Here is a 10,910-nt window from a genome sequence, read left to right on the forward strand (position 1 = left end):
CATTCTCCGTGGATTTCTATGTGCTAGAGATGGATGAGGATGAGAGGATTCCTATAATTTTGGGAATACCATTTCTAGATACTTCTAGAGCTATCATCGATGTTAAGGAGGGTAAGATATCCTTGAAGATTGACAATGATTCTATTGAGTTTGATTTGAATAATGTCATGCAACAACCCTCCTCAAGTGGTGAATGCTTTAGGGTCGATGTTCTTGATACCGTTCTTAATGAATTTTCTCGCTCCCACTTGCATGCTACTAATGATCCTCTTGAAAGTGTGTTGTTGAATGAATCAAAGATAGGTACTCACAAAGAAGACATACAATTCTATGAGGATTTGCTTGAGGAAAGCAAGAAGGAGTGCAAGGATGCGAGCATGGAAGAAGAGACTCCTTACATTCATGACCTCTTTCAAGTTGAAGAAAGAGAAGAGAGCCCTAATGGTAAGGGAGCACCAAAGGTAGACTTGAAACCTCTACCTTTGGGCTTGAGGTATGCATTTCTTGGTCCCGATGAGTCTTTCCCCGTGATTGTAAATTCTAACCTAACGGAGGAGCAAACCTCCCTCTTGATCAATGTTTTAAGAAAACACAAGAAAGCTTTAGGTTATACCATTGATGATATCAAAGGTATTAGTCCATCTTTATGTATGCACAAAATTGATCTAGAGGGAGATGCTAAACCCGTTAGGCAAAGGCAAAGAAAGCTTAACCCATCCATGAAAGAGGTTGTGCAGAAGGAAGTGGCTAAGCTTCTTGATGCGGAAATTATTTACCCAATTGCTCATAGTGATTGGGTATCTCCCGTGCAAGTTGTGCCTAAGAAAGGGGGCATGACGGTAGTGAAAAATGATCATGATCAACTAGTACCCACTAGACTTGTTACCGGTTGGCGCATGTGTATTGACTATCGCCAACTTAACACAAGTAAATGCAAAGATCATTTTCCACTACCATTAATTGATCAAATGTTGGAAAGGCTTACAAAGAATTCCTTCTATTGTTTCCTTGATGGTTACTCGGGATTTTTCCAAATCCCGATTGACCCCAAGGATCAAGAGAAGACGACTTTCACATGCCCCTACAGTACTTATGCGTATCGTAGGATGCCTTTCGAGCTTTGTAATGCCCCCGCAACATTCCAACGTTGCATGATGTCCATTTTTAGTGATATTATTGAGGATGAGATAGAAGTCTTCATGGATGACTTCTCCATTGGAGGAGCCACCTATGAAGATTGTCTATCTAATTTATCTCGTTGCTTAGAAAGGTGTGAGAGGGCTAACCTCGTGTTAAATTGGGAAAAGTGCCACTTTATGGTGGAAAGTGGGATTGTTCTTGGGCACAAAATTTCCCATGCCGGCATTGAGGTTGATATAGCCAAGGTTGAGGTCATTGAAAAACTTCCTCCCCCAACCAACGTGAGGGAAGTGAGGTCCTTTCTTGGCCATGCCGGGTTCTATCGAAGCTTTATAAAAGATTTTTCAATGATTGCTAAGCCTCTCACATCCCTATTGCAACAAGATAAGGAGTTTGTGTTTGATGATGCTTGTCAAAAGTCCTTTTGTAGGTTGAAAGAAGCCATTTGCACCGCTCCTATTGTCCAAGGTCCAGATTGGTCTCTTCCATTTGAGCTCATGTGCGATGCGAGCGACGAGGCCATTGGATCGGTTCTTGGACTACGAAAGGATGGGAAACTTCATGTCATACATTATTTGTCTAAAACTCTCAATGATGCCCAACGAAACTACACAACTACCGAGAAGGAGTTCCTAGCGGTTATCCATTCATTTGAGAAGTTTAGAACCTACCTCATTAGTTCTAGAACAATAGTGTATACCGACCACTCGGCTCTCAAATATTTGATAGGGAAGAAGGAATCTAAACCGAGGTTGTTGAGATGGGTTTTAGTCCTCCAAGACTTCGATTATGAGATGATAGACAAGAAGGGAGCCGAGAATGTAGTGGCGGATCACCTTTCAAGGTTGGGCGGTGCAAGGTTTGAAGATGATGGCTTGTCAATAGAGGACGCTCTAAGAGATGAAGTGAAATCGGTGCCATGGTATGCGGATATTGTGAATTACTTGGCTTGTAGTGCCGTACCACCGGATTTCACTTCACAACAACGTCGAAAACTCAAGCACGAGGCCAAGAGATACATTTGGGATGATCCCATTTTATTGAAGAGAGGGGTCGATGGTTTGTTGAGGAGATGCGTCCCAACCGACGAGGTTCAAAGTGTTCTCCATATGTGCCACTCTTCTCCTTGTGGTGGGCATATGAGTGCTCAAAAGACCGCCTCAAAGGTCTTTCAATCTATGCTCTTTTGGCCTTATCTATTCAAGGATGCTTGGATATTTGACAAGACTTGTGATAGATTTCAACGGATGGAAAATATTTCTAGAAGGGATGAAATGCCGCAAAACCCCATCCTTGAGATTGAAGTTTTTGATGTGTGGGCTATAGACTTCATGGGCCCTTTCATTTCTTCACATGGGAACAAGTATATTTTGGTTGTCGTTGACTACGTATCCAAGTGGGCGGAGGCCGTAGCTTCTCCAACGAATGACTCTAAGGTGGTGGTCAATCTTATCAAGAAAGTGATCTTCCCGAGATTTGGTTTTCCAAGAGCAATAATTAGTGATGGGGGATTGCATTTCAAGCACCACACCTTCGTTCGACTACTTGATAAGTATGACGTGTCTCACAAGCGAGGGCTTGCTTACCACCCTCAAACGAGTGGTCAAGCGGAGGTCACCAATAGAGAGCTTAAGGTGATTTTAGAGAAAACGGTTGCTAGGACAAGGAAGGATTGGTCCACCAAACTCATTGATTCTCTATGGGCATATAGGACCGCCTTCAAAACTCCAATAGGGACCACTCCCTACAAGCTTGTCTATGGGAAAAATTGTCTTTTGCCCGTAGAGATGGAGCATCGAACGCATTGGGCAATCAAGCAAATCAACCTTCATCTCCATAGTGCGGGTGAGCAAAGGCTTCTAGAGCTACATGAGTTGGAGGAGTTGAGGATGAATGCCTACGATAGCGCAAGCAGGTATAAGGCGCGGACTAAGGCTTGGCACGATGCTCAAATTGTCAAGAAGGAATTCGTCAAAGGCCAAAAAGTCCTCCTATTCAACTCCCGCTTGAAGCTTTTCCCAAGAAAACTTAGGTCAAGGTGGAGTGGGCCGTACATTATCACGGAGGTGTTTCCATATGGCGCTTATGAGATTTCCCAAGATGGGCATACTCCATTCAAAGTGAACGGTCACCGGCTCAAGCCCTACTACGAAGGATTCCCAAGTGATGAACCAATTTCTGTGACTCTTCTTGATATGCATCATCAATTTGACCCTCCTTGATTGATTCAAGGAACGTCGAGCTAACGCGTAAACCAAAAGCGCTTCTCGGGAGGTAACCCAAGTCTCTAACCCTTTTCTTTTTCCCCCTTTCTTGATGCTTAGTTATTTTCCTATCTACAATGTTGGATTGTTGGATTTTTGAATTTTGATTGTGTTGGAATTTTTGGTATGCTTTTCCCTAGCATGATGGTATGGTGTTTAGTGTGTTTTGAAGAGGGGTGTTTGTGCATATTGTGTTGCAAAATGGAATTTTTTGAAAAAGCCAGGTGGTTCGACCGAACTCCCTGAAGATTCGGTCGAACCTATTGAAAGGTTTGCCCGAACCTTCCTGAGTTCGGTCGCACCTCCTCTGGAATCTGAAGTTGAAAACTTTCTGCCAGAAAAGCAGAAATTAAGATTCTAGAGTAGGTTCGACCGAACCTTGGAGAGGTTCGACCGAACCATAGTTCGCCCAAACATAGCTGTGTTCGGTCGCACCTGCTCTAGAATCACAACTTGAAAACTTTCTGCCATTTTTGTAAAATTCAAGTTAGAGAGAAGGTTCGACCGAACCTTGAGCAAGTTCGACCGAACTTGCCCATGGTTCGGCCGAACCTTTGACGATTCTAAAAAAAAAAAACGGGGGCTGCTATTCTTCTTCATTTCATTTCATTTGACCCCCTCTCTCTTTATTCTCCTCCTTCTCACTCTAACCTCCATTGCAACCACCTCCTACAACATCAAACCTCCATCAAAATCACTCCAATCTTCTCTTTTTCTCACTTATTTTCCATCATCTACTCCATTTCTACAATCTCCGCCAAAAATTCCTCACAAAAATCCCATCTTTTCATTTCCCCCAATTTCTAGGGTTTAAGTGCTTTGGTATTTTTGGGTTTCTACTCACTTACAATCAATTGTGGTATGATTTTCTTAACTTTTGCAAGTTTATTTCTTCAATTTCTCATAGTTATACGATATTTTGCATGTTTAAATATGAATTGTGGTATTCTTGAAATTGTTAGTAATAACTTGCTTGTTCCTTGTGGTTGTTTGGATTTACATGTTGCAATTGATTTGTAATTGATATTAGAACATGTTATTTTCATGATTATGCATGTATACCTTGGTTTTGTTTAATCTCAATGTCTTTGCTTAAAAATGTTGATTTCATGCAAGGGTGTTCATGCTACTATTTGGTGATTGAAGAATTCATGAATTGGATGTTGTTGGAGAACGATTCTTGTTGTTTTTGGTTTGATTTTGATGGTTTGGTGAATGATTATCACATAATTAGGAGACATCATGCAAAAATTCACCTAGACTTTGTTAGGACTTTTATATGAATGTCATAGGATTTCTTGCCCATGCCTTGATTTAAATGTGTCCATTTATGCCTTGAATTGTATTGTTGTCATCCTTTATATCTATTTCACAACTCAAGGCAACTACTTTCACGCATACACTTTTACCTTGGCTAGCTTCTTATGACATCTCTTATCAAATTTTCCTAATAAAAGCTCTTGGTAATTTTGTAGAATCATGGTTTTCGGAAAGAGCAAGTCATAGAGGAAGAGAGTGGGTGAATCTTCTTCAACGAGTTTCCCGCCTCCCCCCGGCATCAATGATCATAGAATAATTGCTCCGAATGAGCATTGTTGGGACGTCTACAAAGCCCTCATCAATCGTCCCATCCGTTCAACACGGTTCTTTTGTCCTACCACTTTGCAAAAGCTCGGAATCTTGGATGAGGTAGTCAAGTTAGCACAGAATTTTGGTTGGGGCGACTTCATCTATCTTCACGCTCACACTTATGAGCGAGTGACTTTAGAATTCCTTGCATCTCTCCGCAAGGAAGTCATTGAGCCGGAATTTAATGATGAGGTGCCTCAACTTGTTATACATTTCCACATGTTTAATGAGGATCACTCCCTCACCGAGAGTGATCTTAACGAGATTTACCATTGGCATGCGACCGGGCTAGATCATCCATGCGGGATGACTTCCACTCATCGCATCCCCTACAACGAGCAAGAATGGTGGAGGAGCATATCCACCAGGGATAGTTTTCGGACCAACACATCCAAGGTCAACAACATCATCCACATAGCCTTGATATATTTTGCTCGGCTCCTCCAATATGCCGTGTTCTTTAAAGCAAACCTCGGCTCAATGGTTAAGGATAAGGTTGCTTGTCTGTTCTTGGCCGACAACCCTCAGCGCCTCAAGTTCCAATGCTCTTCCACCTTCATCCAAAGGCTTTTGGATACTAGGGACAACCGTCTTGGTGACGACATTTTTATGGGGGGCATAATCACTATCATTGCCCTCTCCTTGAAAGATGGAGCTTACAAGGAGCAAATAGAAATTCTCCCCTTTGTGCACCAAACCCGAGAGGAAGTCACCGACGAGTTCCCTCCCTATTCTCTCTCTCTTAGTGCTCTCCGTCACAACCGCTTCATCAACTACTCAACAAACAAGCACAAATTCATCCTCTTAGTGGGCAAAGAGGTTGAATGGTGTGTCCTTCCGGACCCATCCCTCACTACGGTGGACCACTCCTCTCCTCTCAAATGGAAGATCCCCCGGCAGCACATCCCTGATGAACTAAGAAGAACAAGAGCCCGGGGTGCAATTCCTCATCCTCCACCGGTCCACCGTCAGGAGCAAACCGTCCCCCCCCCCTTTAGCGGGGGAGGTGAGGCATCTTCCTTTTCCACCTTTCCTCCTTGTGATATGAATGCCCTCCGTAGTACCCTCGAGGATATCCGTCGAGATAACCAAGCTTCCATTGAACAATGGGTGTACTACGGGAGGATGTTTTATGATAACCTTGTACAAGCGGGCATCCAAGCGCCCTATGTTAATTACCCCTACCACCCCCCTCAAGAGGGTCCGGTTCCTCATTGGGACCCCTATGACCCCAACAACCCTACCCCCAGCGTCTACCCCTATTGGGAAGGTCCCATCGACCCTTCTCAACACATTGTCACCCCACCTTATGATCCTTATCGCTCGGGTGGGTGTGATCCGGCTTATGATCTGGCTCGCACATCCACCCCAAACCCTTTTGATGGTGGATGGGGTGACTTGGGGTGGCCCTATGAGCACTTTAACCAACCCTTCCACCCATTTATGGACACTCCCGGGTTCGATTTTGAGAACCCCCCTCAACCTAGAGGGCAAGGAGATAGGACCCCATGATGAAGGTTCCCGTCCTCCCCCCCCGGAATTTCTAACTTTTACCTTTTGCTCGGGACGTGCAAAAGACTAGTGTGGGGGAGGATGTTCCTTTTGGGTTGGTTAAAGTGTACATAGGAGGGAAGGGTAGTGTGGTAGGGTAGTGGCTTGTACATGAGGAGGACTATTGAGGATTGTGACCTTGTTGTAGTTGATGATGTTGTGATGGTGATGTGATGATGATGATTTTTTACGATTTTTGATGATTCTTGAGCTTTGTGTAAGCGAAGATGCTCCCAAGAAAAAATCCAAAATTCCCGACAATCCAAATTCCCTTAATCTAAACTTTGTAGATAACTTTCTATTTATTTTTCTTTACTTTTTATTTATTTTTCTTTTTATCTATAACTTTAGTCTTTTTTTTTTATTTGGTTTCTATTTTTTTTTTATTTTTCTTGTTTTGTCATAGTTTCTTTTGTTTTGGCTCACCTTTCTTGAAGCTTGAAAGCGGAAACGGAGGAAGTTAAGGAGCAACATAAGCTCCCTTGGTGAGATTGTATGAATTATCTTGTCTTCCATTTCAAGCGGCATTTGCTGAGACCTTTCCTCTCTTTTATTTGCTTTTTCTTTGAGTGTTTAGTCTAGGTTAGCTTAGGAAGAAGTTGAATGGTTCGAGGATGTTTGCTTTTGGTTCTATGGAACCTGGGATCGTTGATGTTGTTATCGAACGATCACTTGTATGACAATTGGGATTTAATTGAATTATATGCCTCGTACGTTAACCTTTTTGATTTCTTCCTCTTTCTTTTGTTTTGTTTTCCCCTTTTTTGTGTTACAAGCGTAATTATGACATTTTGAAATGATTTTTGATGTGTAATTTGCTCACTCTTTTGGATTGGTTTGCCTCGATGTGTCTTTGAATGCTTATCTTCCTAGTTGTTGAGGGTTTGCACGGTTTGAGAATGCTTTGGGTTGAGTTAGACACATTGTAAGCTAAGGTAGCCCGGTTTAGAACTTTTGAGGACATTTGAACCCCTAGTTCACGTGGAAGTGGTAAGATGGTGTTACTCTCTATGGTGGATAGGATTCCCTTGGTTAGTTTTTGCTATATTTCTTATCCCGTGTGAGCGTCATTTGTTCTAGCCTTCATCATTCTTGTGAGCGGCTTAGGATCCTTAACTATGCATGTCTTAATCTTTGTGTTGGCGCCTAGCTCCCAAGATCGTGACCATATAACTCTAGAGGAGGAAGAGGGCATTTCTTCTCACTTTTCTTTGTTTTCTTTGTGTTTTGTTACAAATTTTGTTTTCATTTTTACATTCACCCTCTTGCTAACCAATTTGAGCCTTATTTCCCCATTCTTTACTTAGCCATATTACAAACCTATCGGCCTATGTTCTACCAACCCTTGTAGTTAGTGAAGCATTGGCGTGTGAGGTTCGAGTTTGATAATGTTGAAATTGAGTAAGAAGGTTGTGTAATTTGGTTCAAATAAGGTTTTGAAAGACTATTCATGAAAAGAGTACGCAAATAGGTTTGGCAAGAAAGTTGAAACTCATGAAAACCAAGCAAAAAAAAAATGATGAAAAAAAATTGAAGTAATGTGGTGTGGTTTGTTTTGAAAGGTTGTAAGTTTAAATAATTGGTTCAATTCTTAGGATGTTCTTGAGAGATGGCCACTCTTACGCTTCACTTAGGAATTGCCACCAAAATTTTCAAATTGTTTCCCAACTATAACCCCTAGCCAAGACACTACAACCCTACTTAAGACCCTTGGATTCTAGAGGGGCGTGGTCAAGGAACTATGGAGGGAGATAGATTTCAACCCTATGGAGATAGTATGCATAGTTGAGATGTCGGGATGACCCTATGATTCCACATAAAATTTTCTTTTTCCGGTTCCCTCGAGGAACCATGAGGAGCTAGCTAGGGGATGAATTGAAGCTAGTGGAGAGAGCGCAGACCGTTTTGGTTGGGGCTAGGGCGGAGAATGAAATCATTAGTTCTCTACGCTTAGCTTAGGTTTGTCTTTTTCAACCTTGGGCATCTTGGAACGTGTTTTCCCTCTTTGGATAGAGAAAGATAAGTATTCTTTGGTGCATTTATTTGCAAATGAGTCCAAATTGAGCATTTCATTACCTTGAGGCTTGATTGGTTTTGCTAAAAACCTTGTCATGATTATGTTTGTTGTGTTTGTCTTTTTTGTTCTAGTTTTCCTTGCTCGAGGACAAGCAAGAGGCAAGTGTAAGGTATTTTTATGAATGGCATTTATGCCACTCTTTTATCCTTTTTCTCTAAGGATTCTCCCCTCATTTGCACTTGTTTGGCCCTTTTTCTAAGCATTTTTACTTAGTTTTTCTTCCTCTTTTCTTTTCTCATTTATCTTCCCTTTTCTTAGTCTTCTCGCTTTGTTTTTATTGTGATTTTCATGCTTATGCTTTGTAGGAACCATCGGGATTTTCAAGAGGAGGAAGCTAAGCTCAAGGGAAGCTGAAGGAAGTATGATTCAGAAGAGGTTCGGCCGAACCTCCTGAAGGTGTGGCCGAACCTGCTCAGTGGTTCGGCCGAACGTCGAGGCAGGGACAAGATGCAATTTGGAAATTTTGCAGGAGTGGTCGAACCACAGAAGTTCGACCAGACCAGGATCAGGGAGGTTCGCCCGAACCTACCCATGGTTCGGCCGAACCTACCCCGTACTCCGGCCGAACCTTCCCATTGTTCGGTCGGACCTCTCCTTTTCTCAGCTGGCTCTGTACGGACTATATAAGTCCCATCTTAGAACATTGTGATGTAATTAGATTAACTTAGTTTTAATTTTTGGGCACTTTTATCTTAATCTAGGGAGAGAAACACTATTAGTCTTCATTGGTAGAGATAGACAGTGTGGTTTTCTTCATTAATGAACTTGGATTTTGAAGAAGGAGTTTGTTTAATCCTTTGTAGACCTTCATCTTCAATTAATGTGCAATCTCTTACTCTTTCTCTTTACTTTTGTTGTTGATTTTGCTTATTTGCTTTGATTTTCCTTCTTTGCTTATTGATCATGTTGATGCTTATTGATTTGATGACTGATATTGTCTTCAATATGATTTGTGAGTAGTCACCTAGCCAAGGGTGTGGGGATGGTGTAGTTGCTAATTGTTCATGCTTATAATGTTGGGGTTATGTTAATGGTGATTAAAGTCTTTGCATGCTTGATATTCTTTGATCTTCTTGCAAGTGCACATTGTTAGTTGATTAAAGGTGAATCTTTGCTAACAAGGAACGGAAGTTGACTTAGTTGAGATTTATTACTATCGATAGTTCTTTGATTGCACCTTCTAATATATGGTTCTAGTGTGGAAACATAGAGGTGACAAGGGGAAAACTAGGTCGTTATCTAATCTTCCCTCGGTCAAACTAAATTTATAAACACTTAACAAACCTAAATACGAGTATAGAGGCAAGTCAAGGGTCGAACCCAAAGGAATGGTAATGTTCAAGCACTTTCAATTATGCGCCTAAGCTAGGTCGAAGACGAAGGTAAGAGAGAATACTAACAACTAACAAAACAAGTAACCAAGGAAATAAAACACTAGGAACGGGGATCAACATGTAATCATGTCAATTGCAACAACTTGGGAAGAGCATGCCAATCAAAGGTTGTGAGGACTAAATGATAAGAGCAATCAATTGGAATCAAAGAGCTATCTCCTAATTGTTAAGCTAGGGTTCACTATGAATAACAAATCAAGAGAATCACAATCAAAACCAATAGACAATTACAATCCCTAAATCAATTGTTCTTGTCATTAGCAATTACAATGCAATCTAGTATAATTCTCAAGGCCTAATTGAATTACACACATGCAAACCTTCATTAATCACTTTAATCTCAACAATAAATCAATACAATTCCCAAATTAATCACAATTAATCAATCATACAAGTTTCACCCAATTCCTAGCCAAACAACTATTCAAGAATCATCATCTCTCAACTAACAACTATAGAGAACAAGAATCAACAAAATATCAAGAACAATTACTCTAATCAAACATCAAATATCAAAATCAAACCAAACAAACATCAAATTAAACAAAGCAATTGAATGAGATAGAGTTTAGAAATTCTCATTGACAATTAAGAAGATCTCCAACACAATTGTCACACTTGCATCTTCAATCTCTCAATCACCATTGAAATTCCTCACTTTCTCTCTCTAAAACTACTCCTAATCTAGAGAGAGAAGCTCTCAACCTAAGAGAGAGAAAACTATTCTAAAACTAAAGAAATACATGAATGAATAATAAAGGAAACCAAAAACTATATAAACAAAAGGAGAAAAGAAGCTTAAAATCGTAAAAGACCTAGAAACCCGCGCCCGCGGATAAATCGGCCGCGCCCGCG

Source organism: Chenopodium album, chromosome 3, assembly GCF_948465745.1.
Source record: "Chenopodium album chromosome 3, dcCheAlbu1.1, whole genome shotgun sequence".
Lineage (NCBI taxonomy): Eukaryota > Viridiplantae > Streptophyta > Magnoliopsida > Caryophyllales > Amaranthaceae > Chenopodium > Chenopodium album.